The following is an 11,654-nucleotide window of genomic DNA, read 5'->3' on the forward strand; positions in this document are numbered from 1 at the left end:
TGTTCTCATAATTAATGATGAAATGAAGAGCATTTTAGAGAGAAAACTTAATTTAACTAACTTTTTTAATCCAATAGCTTTTTATGTTTTCTTTAAATAAAGAGAATGGGGGAGTACTAATTAATTGTTCTACCAGTGTATTGAAAGAAAAATTAATTAAAATTACTAAATATAATGAGGGAAAAAGAAATGACTTTGTACATTAATTCTGAAAAAATGAGTCATGGCTATTATTTGAGTACATCCAAAGAACTAAATAGTAATTTACTCAAAAATAATAGCAAATGATATCAAATAAGTCCCATAAGCTCTTAATTCAGATATTTTTTTTAAATGACTTAATTCAGCCTTTTAAGTCATTATATATTTACCAAAGAACGATGATGAACAAGAATTATGATTTATTTGATTTAGACAGTATCATTGTCACGACCCGATTCCGTGGGACGGACCGGCACTAAGGCCCAGGTAAGCTTAAGGCCCCCGAGGCCCGTAGTAAGCCTAACTCATCTAATCTATCGACCTATCTGTCCTGATTTCTTCAAAACAGTAAACCCATATATAAACGTCTGGCCCAATCTCAAATAACACATAATATATAACCTGGGCCTATTCACAATAAATTATAATCACAATAAGGGCTTACTGGTTCACCTGCAGCTAATTACATAATATTTAATTTATAGTGTAGTGCTAACAATAAGTCCAATATTAATACACAACCCTATAACTGCGGAGTTCAAAAATAATCTGATAATAGAATAATTTATACATCCATAAGGAAATAACAGAAATATAAAGTTTACATTTGTAACTCTGCGGAGAAGATTGCAAAGCTTCAGTCGAATCAGCTGCTTCCTAGTACCTGGGAGGTTTGGAGAGAAGGGGGGGTGAGTTTTGCAACTCAGTGAATAATAATAAATAATACACACCACATACAGTCAAGCAAAATGCACTCTAGTATACTGAATGAACACACAACAGTCAATCATATGACATTACATCAGCACCCACAAACAATATCACCTTCAAATAATCACATCACGTGGAAATTAGTCAGTGGAGTCACCGAACCCCCGATGAGCCGTCCTCCCACATGGCTCATCCTCTCACATGTGCACCAGGGAGCCGATCCCCCATACTGGCCGACCGATCTAATCCTCACTTGACCAGTCCTCTCATTGTTTTTCCATTCTCTCTTTTCTTTTCCATACCAACAGGAGGCAACCCGGTCGTCTCCATCAAATCTAGATCATCAGGCGCTCACAACAGGAGGCCACCCTGCGGGCTGCGATCAAATCTAGATTATCCGGTGCGCCCAATAAAGAAGCCAACCTGTGGTTAACAGTAACGGTAACGGTAGGTGCACACGGGGGCGCCGATCTCCCATTTACCCGGCTAACGGTAATCAGGATCCATATAACGGTACCGATAATCATAATCAGGATCCATATAACGGTAACGGTCTCACAAACCCATGGTGACCCACTTCATCCTAATTCCACACAAACAAGTCACAATATATGCACAACACAATTATTCAAACAATTTTTCAACGTACTACACCAAATACATCCAAATATACAATTATGCAACATAAAATAAATGAGCTTTAATATAAAAATATATATAAGGTTTGTAAAAAAAATGCTATGCAAATGCATGTTGATATGCATTATTTATTATTATTCACAGTGATAGAGAGCGAAATTCCAGCTTTGATGTTGTCTTGGAGGAGCACTGGATGGACCCGGGCGATCTAAGAAAAGGAAGAACGACACAAAAGAAAATAATTCTATCAGACAATATTTCTTTACCATTCTAAGAATTTTTATTTTATATTCTAAATTTTTCTACGTAAATAAATCTCGATATTTAATTTATTTTCTGTACTAAAATTTTATTTTTCTATCTAACTCTATTTTATTTGTTTTCGTCTGAATGTGTTTTTATTTTCTACCGAAATTTCGGCAGCATCTCCCCTAAAAATTGGACTATCCACCTGTTAAAATATCAACAATGTATTTAATATCTCCAAATCACACAGCCCATCCATCGGGCAATCAATCAATTAAATTTTCCATCCTCCATCAATTTAATTTTTCCCATCCTCCACATTTATCCACATCAACTATATTAATTTTTCTTTAATTCCATAAATCATAATTTTCCAACAATTTTATTTACTACCAGAATTTAATTTTAATTAATCAAATATATTTTTATTAATCGACTCATCAACACTAAATTAAATTAATTCAACTAATCAAATTTGCTAAATTAAATTAACTAATCCAGATTACTAAAATTAATTTAATTAACTAAAATTACTAAGTTAAATTATACCCAAATTACTAAAATAAATTCTGAGAATTAGCAAGAATTGCTCTATACCCCAAGTATAATTTTTGTTGAATTTTGCTAGATCGGAAAGGCTTACGCGTGCTAGATCGGAGCTACGCGCATCGGGACTGCGAGCAAGTGGCGCGATCTACTGGACAGCAAGGATGGTGGCGCAATGAACTCGAGGAGCTGTGGCGCTGCGATCTGGCTGAGGATGAAGCGCTGCTGCAGGTGGAGCCCCTGGCTGTGGCGTGCGAAGGAGCGGCGGGGCGGTGCTGTGCGCGATGGAGGCGGTGCGACTGCAACTGGCGCACGGTGGTGATCGGCTGACGTTGCTGGAGTTGCTGGCAGTGACGCAGACACAGTTGCAGGGAAGAAGAAAGGGAAAGAAAGAAAGAAAAAGGAAAGAAAGAAGAAGAAGAAGAAGAAGAAGAAGAAAGGGAGGAGGAGACGCGGTGGCTGTGTTGGTGGAGTGGAGGTGGGGCGCTGGTGAGGGTGAGAAGTAGAGGTGCAGCGCTGGAGATAAAAAGAAAAGAAAGAGATGTTTCTAGATGGTTTGGGTCGAACCGGTTCGATTCGACCCAAATCTTTGATTTTCAATTGGTTTTCGGCTTTTTCAATCGGTTTTCTGTTCGATTTCTCACAGTGTTCGCATTAAAATATTAAAATAAATTTCCAAGCTGTCGGTTTATTAAATTTAATTGGAAAATCTTTGAAAATAAAAATTCGAGTTGTTTCAGTCTTCCCCCCTTAAAAAAAAAATTCGTCCTCGAATTTTGAAAATAACAAGAAACTAGGATACAATAATTGTTTACGACAATGGTGGTTATGCTTCTCACATAAAGTTGCAAGTTCGTTAGTCAGAGTGGTGAATCTAATTTTTCTTAAATTTAATAATTAAGACAAACCAATGAACAGACCTGGGAAGAAAATCTAATTTATAGAGAGGGTAAGATGATTATAAGATAAATCCATCCCTAAAGTTAATTTAAACGTGAATCATACTATGTCTACAAGTTGTCACCTCAAGTCAAATATTCATAACTTAAAGCACAGATTCGACACTAATATTTACCTTTACACGTAAGAATTTTATTCACTTATAACATCTGCTCAAGTAAGGGTTATTGATCTCATTAGCTCTATATCATGTGTCCTTACATTGGTGTATCGTCATTTATTCTCTCACTAGCTATCATAGGCAATGATCATCACTCCATAAGAAACTCATACACCAACCCATTATGTAATCTTATTGATATAAGAATCCACATATTTAATCAAATTTATTACTATTCCAATTTAGAATCCTTATTATTATTATCAATTCTACCATTAAATACCATTCAATCCTTTCCAATTAAAGAGAACAAATTCATGGTATTACTACAAGCTTATTTCAAACAAAATCATGACATTTCTCTAGCTAAGTGCTATCAACTGATAGGATATACTGACTTCTATCCCAATCTCATCACATATTTATCAACTTAACTATTTTCCAACAAAAGATATATAATTTATTCTCAATTCCTACTAATGAGAATTCTCATAAAAACAAACAATACATCGACTATATAGAGAAAATTTCAATTCACAATCAAGTCTCTATTTTAGTTATTAACCTCTCTATCCTTCTTCCCGAATTATCATATCATACCATTTCTTAACTAATTATGACAACAACTTATGCAACTAGCCAAATTAGTTGTTGCCATGCCGAATAATTCTTAATTTATTTTCTAAAATTCGCAAACACAGTTCTATTATACTCTATTCCATCATGAAATCCAGTCTACATTTTTTTTTACAAGCTTAATCAAGATGTAAAATTCTCCAAACCGTAATTTATATCCAATTTACCTAGGTCTACGTATCCAGAAATCCTAAACAAGTAGTGCCTTTGCTCTAGCTAAGTATGAGATTAAGGATATTAAACCTATAATCTAATTCCTGATTACACTATGTCCATTGTTTTATGTTTATTCTTAATCCCATGAATTCTTAAAGAATATTCAGATAATAATATCATAGGGTTATTCCTTTTCTCCAAGTCTATCATAATGTCTATCACCTCCAAAATTGTAAAATTTATACCTAATACGATCTAGGAAGATTTTCAACCTTAATTATGTTCTCTCTATATTCTTTACTCCAAACAGGGTTAATAGCTCATTGAATTCCTCAACATCTGAGTTTCAATGTACCAGTCCTCAAATGCACCTAACTAATTAAATATTTCCTTAAACCATTAGATATGTCGCAAACTACCATTTACAACACAATTCTATTCATTCAATCATAATTGCTACCAATTGCTAAGGAATTCAGAGTAGGTTTACATTGACTCTACATTATGTATCAATAATTTTCGCTCTAATTGGTACCTCAATAGTCCCATGAGCAATTTGAATTGATTAGTGATCTGATCGACACACATGAGTTGGCACTCCAATATAATCAAGATGTAGTCTTAGACCATCCTGTTATCACATCCAATAATCCTCTAGTTTATATCCTTAGTCTTCAAACACTAACATGTATTCTCTTCATTAATTTGTTAAAACTATCCCAAATTCACCTTTTCCTTCTTATACCAAGTTTCACTGTTCCATGCAAATGGTAAATTAAAACTCAGCTTGCTTACTAATGAATGAAAATACTCTAATTACCTTCATGTTCTACCAAGGACATAAATATAACTTCCCTTCTTTATCTAATAAAACAAGCAACTTGCAAAAGTTGCACTAATCAATAGAAATTCCTTATTTTAATTGCTTTACGTCAAGAAATTAAATTTATTTACATTCGTTGTCGTCTCAAGCTAAGTCCCGTGATCCTTTATCAACTATTATTCCAACTAGATGCTATCAAATTACAGTAGTCAAAATTCTCTTCTCTCTTTCTCTCCAATAGAAAGTCTATCTTTCTTTCTGAATATAAGTACTAAATTCTTTTGTCATCGGGATTACAATCCTCGAATCATTTATCTATTTGTTTAACATAAGACATTCAATAACTTCCTACCTTCAATGGTATACATGTTCCATCATTCTATCTTTAATAATATTTCGCTCCTTTTTTTGTTTAACTACATAGTCTTAACTACTTATTCTAAAACATCTGTTAACTTTCTAAATTTTTATAAATTTTAAATTTATTTACAGCATAAAATTACTATTTATGATCATTTAAATTCTTAATATCCACCTTATCTCTTTTTTTTTTTTTTTTTTTAACAATATAACAAGAAACTTTACAATTACACAAATATTATTCTCCTTCAAATTATATTCTAATTATCATTTTCTAATATAATTATCACCCAACATAATAGCGTTCCAATCCCAAGTCCACTAGTTTCCTCTATTATCTTTTACTTTCATTTTATTATACTAGATCCATAAACTTAGTCTGGCTTATTAAACATCCTACATATACTAGGGTCTTACTTATGTCCCGTCTAATACACTCATGAATTCCCAAAGTATAGAAGTCTTTATCTTAAAGCTGCTGAGGTATCACTATTTCTAGTTTTATCAAATCTTGTTACCCATAATCCTTAATTTATTAAACCTCTAATTACTGACTATCCTCATTTAAATCATATTAATTTATACCCTTCACGTTTCTGTAATTGATTCTTTTCTTAATATCCAAACAATAACAGGACTAGATCCATCCTTACTTATCTATTTCATTAGTATTATATCAATTCAATAATTGGACAATTATCTCTCCATGTCCGATGTCATTCATCAATACACTTAATCATCATAGCCCACTATTTACATAACATAAGTACCTTAATTCCCTTATGGAGTCATTAACTCCTTCTCAGATCATAGAATCTCTCATAAAACAAAAATCATTGTTTGTAATTCACATACCATCGAGTGTGCAACAATTATTTTAAATATCAAAAGGCTAAATACCATTAGATTTAATTCTTACTTGTACCATATTAAACCATAAGATGCCACAATCCACACAATATCCACCACTAAGTACATCATGATTAAAGTAGTTTATCTTTTACTAAGAATCACAATTTACTTTTCTTATAACCACAATAATTTATATTATTCCCTACATTCATACACTTGAAACGAAATAGCTGATGAATGCTACAATACACTTTGTCCCACCAAGCAGTAATTACTCATAAATAAAACTCACTTCATATAATAATTCCACCAATATTATTCTTTATGAAAAATACTCATCACCAATTATTATACCAAATCGCACCAAATCCTTCAACATTCAGACCTTCTAAAAATCATGTATATCCATTCCATCCAGAAAATATTTATCTCAATAAATATAAGAAATTCCACTAACCAACATCATGTAAATTCCATCAAATTCATATACTCATTCAATACTCTAATTAAATAGATTCTGATGTCCTCGAATCCGAATCATTTAGTTCTCTTGTTAAATTATTAGCAACTCATTCTCAATTCCGCAAGCACACCTATACACACATTCATGCATTCTTAAATATGTATTCCACATTCAACACGTATTAAATAAAAATAGCACACTTTCATCAACTAACCTCAACTTATTAATCCTATATATCTTATCTTCTTACATACTTAAATTATATATGAATATTATTTATTCCATAAAAGGGTTTTTGTTTAAACCATCCCCTTAGCATCAGTAACTAAATCACATCTCTAAAGAACAAGGATACAAATTTAATTATTAAACAACTTGACTTTAACCTGACTGCGAACAACGCTGAAGAGGAAAGCAAGGAAGACTATGTCAAGACATGACGGGAATTACTCCGCAGTTACACCTAGACTTATGAACCTTTGCTCTGATACCACCTTTGTCACGACCCGATTCCGTGGGACGGACCGGCACTAGGGCCCAGGTAAGCTTAAGGCCCCCGAGGCCCGTAGTAAGCCTAACTCATCTAATCTATCGACCTATCTGTCCTGATTTCTTCAAAACAGTAAACCCATATATAAACGTCTGGCCCAATCTCAAATAACACATAATATATAACCTGGGCCTATTCACAATAAATTATAATCACAATAAGGGCTTACTGGTTCACCTGCAGCTAATTACATAATATTTAATTTATAGTGTAGTGCTAACAATAAGTCCAATATTAATACACAACCCTATAACTGCGGAGTTCAAAAATAATCTGATAATAGAATAATTTATACATCCATAAGGAAATAACAGAAATATAAAGTTTACATTTGTAACTCTGCGGAGAAGATTGCAGAGCTTCAGTCGAATCAGCTGCTTCCTAGTACCTGGGAGGTTTGGAGAGAAGGGGGGGTGAGTTTTGCAACTCAGTGAATAATAATAAATAATACACACCACATACAGTCAAGCAAAATGCACTCTAGTATACTGAATGAACACACAACAGTCAATCATATGACATTACATCAGCACCCACAAACAATATCACCTTCAAATAATCACATCACGTGGAAATTAGTCAGTGGAGTCACCGAACCCCCGATGAGCCGTCCTCCCACATGGCTCATCCTCTCACATGTGCACCAGGGAGCCGATCCCCCATACTGGCCGACCGATCTAATCCTCACTTGACCAGTCCTCTCATTGTTTTTCCATTCTCTCTTTTCTTTTCCATACCAACAGGAGGCAACCCGGTCGTCTCCATCAAATCTAGATCATCAGGCGCTCACAACAGGAGGCCACCCTGCGGGCTGCGATCAAATCTAAATTATCCGGTGCGCCCAATAAAGAAGCCAACCTGTGGTTAACAGTAACGGTAACGGTAGGTGCACACGGGGGCGCCGATCTCCCATTTACCCGGCTAACGGTAATCAGGATCCATATAACGGTACCGATAATCATAATCAGGATCCATATAACGGTAACGGTCTCACAAACCCATGGTGACCCACTTCATCCTAATTCCACACAAACAAGTCACAATATATGCACAACACAATTATTCAAACAATTTTTCAACGTACTACACCAAATACATCCAAATATACAATTATGCAACATAAAATAAATGAGCTTTAATATAAAAATATATATAAGGTTTGTAAAAAAAATGCTATGCAAATGCATGTTGATATGCATTATTTATTATTATTCACAGTGATAGAGAGCGAAATTCCAGCTTTGATGTTGTCTTGGAGGAGCACTGGATGGACCCGGGCGATCTAAGAAAAGGAAGAACGACACAAAAGAAAATAATTCTATCAGACAATATTTCTTTACCATTCTAAGAATTTTTATTTTATATTCTAAATTTTTCTACGTAAATAAATCTCGATATTTAATTTATTTTCTGTACTAAAATTTTATTTTTCTATCTAACTCTATTTTATTTGTTTTCGTCTGAATGTGTTTTTATTTTCTACCGAAATTTCGGCAGCATCTCTCCTAAAAATTGGACTATCCACCTGTTAAAATATCAACAATGTATTTAATATCTCCAAATCACACAGCCCATCCATCGGGCAATCAATCAATTAAATTTTCCATCCTCCATCAATTTAATTTTTCCCATCCTCCACATTTATCCACATCAACTATATTAATTTTTCTTTAATTCCATAAATCATAATTTTCCAACAATTTTATTTACTACCAGAATTTAATTTTAATTAATCAAATATATTTTTATTAATCGACTCATCAACACTAAATTAAATTAATTCAACTAATCAAATTTGCTAAATTAAATTAACTAATCCAGATTACTAAAATTAATTTAATTAACTAAAATTACTAAGTTAAATTATACCCAAATTACTAAAATAAATTCTGAGAATTAGCAAGAATTGCTCTATACCCCAAGTATAATTTTTGTTGAATTTTGCTAGATCGGAAAGGCTTACGCGTGCTAGATCGGAGCTACGCGCATCGGGACTGCGAGCAAGTGGCGCGATCTACTGGACAGCAAGGATAGTGGCGCAATGAACTCGAGGAGCTGTGGCGCTGCGATCGGGCTGAGGATGAAGCGCTGCTGCAGGTGGAGCCGCTGGCTGTGGCGTGCGAAGGAGCGGCGGGGCGGTGCTGTGCGCGATGGAGGCGGTGCGACTGCAACTGGCGCGCGGTGGTGATCGGCTGACGTTGCTGGAGCTGCTGGAGTTGCTGGCAGTGACGCAGACACAGTTGCAGGGAAGAAGAAAGGGAAAGAAAGAAAGAAAAAGGAAAGAAAGAAGAAGAAGAAGAAGAAGAAGAAGAAAGGGAGGAGGAGACGCGGTGGCTGTGTTGGTGGAGTGGAGGTGGGGCGCTGGTGAGGGTGAGAAGTAGAGGTGCAGCGCTGGAGATAAAAAGAAAAGAAAGAGATGTTTCTAGATGGTTTGGGTCGAACCGGTTCGATTCGACCCAAATCTTTGATTTTCAATTGGTTTTCGGCTTTTTCAATCGGTTTTCTGTTCGATTTCTTACAGTGTTCGCATTAAAATATTAAAATAAATTTCCAAGCTATCGGTTTATTAAATTTAATTGGAAAATCTTTGAAAATAAAAATTCGAGTTGTTTCAATCATGAACCTTTTTCTAGTTATAAAAACACAAAAAGAAAAAATGCATAGCTAGTTCAATTCAACCTATTATTTTTATATGATTTTGATTGGATATATATTTTTAAAAATAAATTTTCGAATAGAATATACATAACTAAGCCTTTCAAAATTTTAAAATTTTTATTTTTTAAAACTTATTTTTAAATAAAATGAACATGTGTGTGAGATAACAAAAAATTGAAAATTATATATATATTGAAACGTATTTATTAGATTATATTATAGATTGTACATATACAGTTACAATGAATTTTAGATAAATAACGATAGAAATTGAATTGAAGTATGCAAATATACACACCGCTATTTTATTAATTAATCGTTATATTCACATTAATCTCATATAAAATTTTATTTTAATATTGAAAAAATTTAAATAATATAAGACAAAGAACAAGTATAATAAATGTGCAATGAACGTCATAAAAAGACTAATAATAATAAACAGCTTAATTTCATCTGAGGTCCCTCAGATATAGGCTCTATGACGACGCCATCTCTCAATTTCAATTTGTAACAGTAAAATTCCTAAATATCTATTTGTGTAACAGTAAAGTGAATTTAACCTGATTTCTAATGAATTTAAATCATGCAGTAAATCTTATCTTTTTTTTTTTTACCAAGAGATCAAATAATTTTTATTTTTAAGGTAAAATACTTTGTTCGCATTTCCACACTCAAAGCTTAATAGTCATTGTAACGTTATTTTCAAAGTTTTTTTTTTTTTGGTCATTTTTATATATTAAGTTACTTCGAAATACTTATTAACCAAAATTTTAATTACTTACTTCTAAATTAATGCATAAATTAAAAATATTTTTTAATAAAAATAAAAGTAAATACGCAAACTAATAAAAACTTTATTCCATTCCTAGAATAGAATATAACGGATAATAAATAATTTAGCTCATGATTAAGTACATTTTAACATTTCTATGCTAAATTGACATGGACAGACATAGTTTATTTGATCTTTTGGTAAAACAAAAAAAAAGATAAGGTTTACTGCATGATTTGAAAATTAAAAAAAAATAAAATAAAATGCTAATGGAGTAAAAATGCATGTATGTTTCATTGCTCTATCTCAAAATTATATATTTTTCTTGAAAAGAATGGTTAGCGGGGAAAAAGAGAAAATTTTTCACAACTTACAAAGTACACATGAACACATTAAAAGACAAAATAAGCTGATCTGGATGTTCACATCGTCTTTCCGACTTTGCCTCACTTGGACGTCAGATCAAATTCATTTTACCGTTACAAATTGAAATTGAAGAACACGCCGTGATAGTGCGAGGAATTTCAAGTGAAATTAAGCCAATTAGTAAAACTGTTGCTACAATATCAATATTAAACAACCTAGTGACCCAATGATCGCTTTTCTTGTAGTCTGTAAAAATACTTTATCCTTTTATTTTATTCCCTTATTCCTCGTATTTTCTATTTTTAATTATTTATATATTTTATATTATATTCCTATTTTATTTGTCTATTCTATGTAATAAAATATCTTTCTTAATAGAAAAGATACAGCTAAAACTTAAATATTACACTGTCGTGCGTAGGCTGCTGCAAAAGCAACGATAAAAATTCCCTCTGACGGTTGGAAAGAAAAGAAGTTCGTTAGACAAGCAGAAGCAATTTGGTTGTTTTAAATTTGCTAGAGTAGATCAAACATTTTTCAATTTCATCAACTTATTATTATTATTATTATTATTATTATTATTTTGGGAATCTATCTATATAAATATAATTC

The 11,654-nt window shown here is 32.9% G+C and overlaps 2 long non-coding RNA genes across 2 annotated transcripts; both read right to left on the reverse strand.

Annotated features, from left to right (window-relative positions):
- Positions 1-623: 623 nt before the first annotated feature.
- LOC149493350 (uncharacterized) lies at positions 624-2,590 on the reverse strand. The gene is made up of 3 exons (XR_016322876.1): positions 2,395-2,590; positions 1,694-1,759; positions 624-865 (listed from the first exon to the last, which is right to left on the reverse strand). It is a non-coding gene; the product is annotated as an uncharacterized LOC149493350 (long non-coding RNA).
- Positions 2,591-7,389: 4,799 nt separating this feature from the next.
- LOC110008878 (uncharacterized) lies at positions 7,390-9,293 on the reverse strand. Its single transcript, XR_016322883.1, has 3 exons — positions 9,161-9,293; positions 8,460-8,525; positions 7,390-7,631 (listed from the first exon to the last, which is right to left on the reverse strand). It is a non-coding gene; the product is annotated as an uncharacterized LOC110008878 (long non-coding RNA).
- Positions 9,294-11,654: the final 2,361 nt, after the last annotated feature.

Source organism: Jatropha curcas, chromosome 10, assembly GCF_041381405.1.
Source record: "Jatropha curcas cultivar XTBG-Jc1 chromosome 10, XTBG_Jcur_1.0, whole genome shotgun sequence".
In the NCBI taxonomy this organism is placed as follows: Eukaryota; Viridiplantae; Streptophyta; class Magnoliopsida; order Malpighiales; family Euphorbiaceae; genus Jatropha; species Jatropha curcas.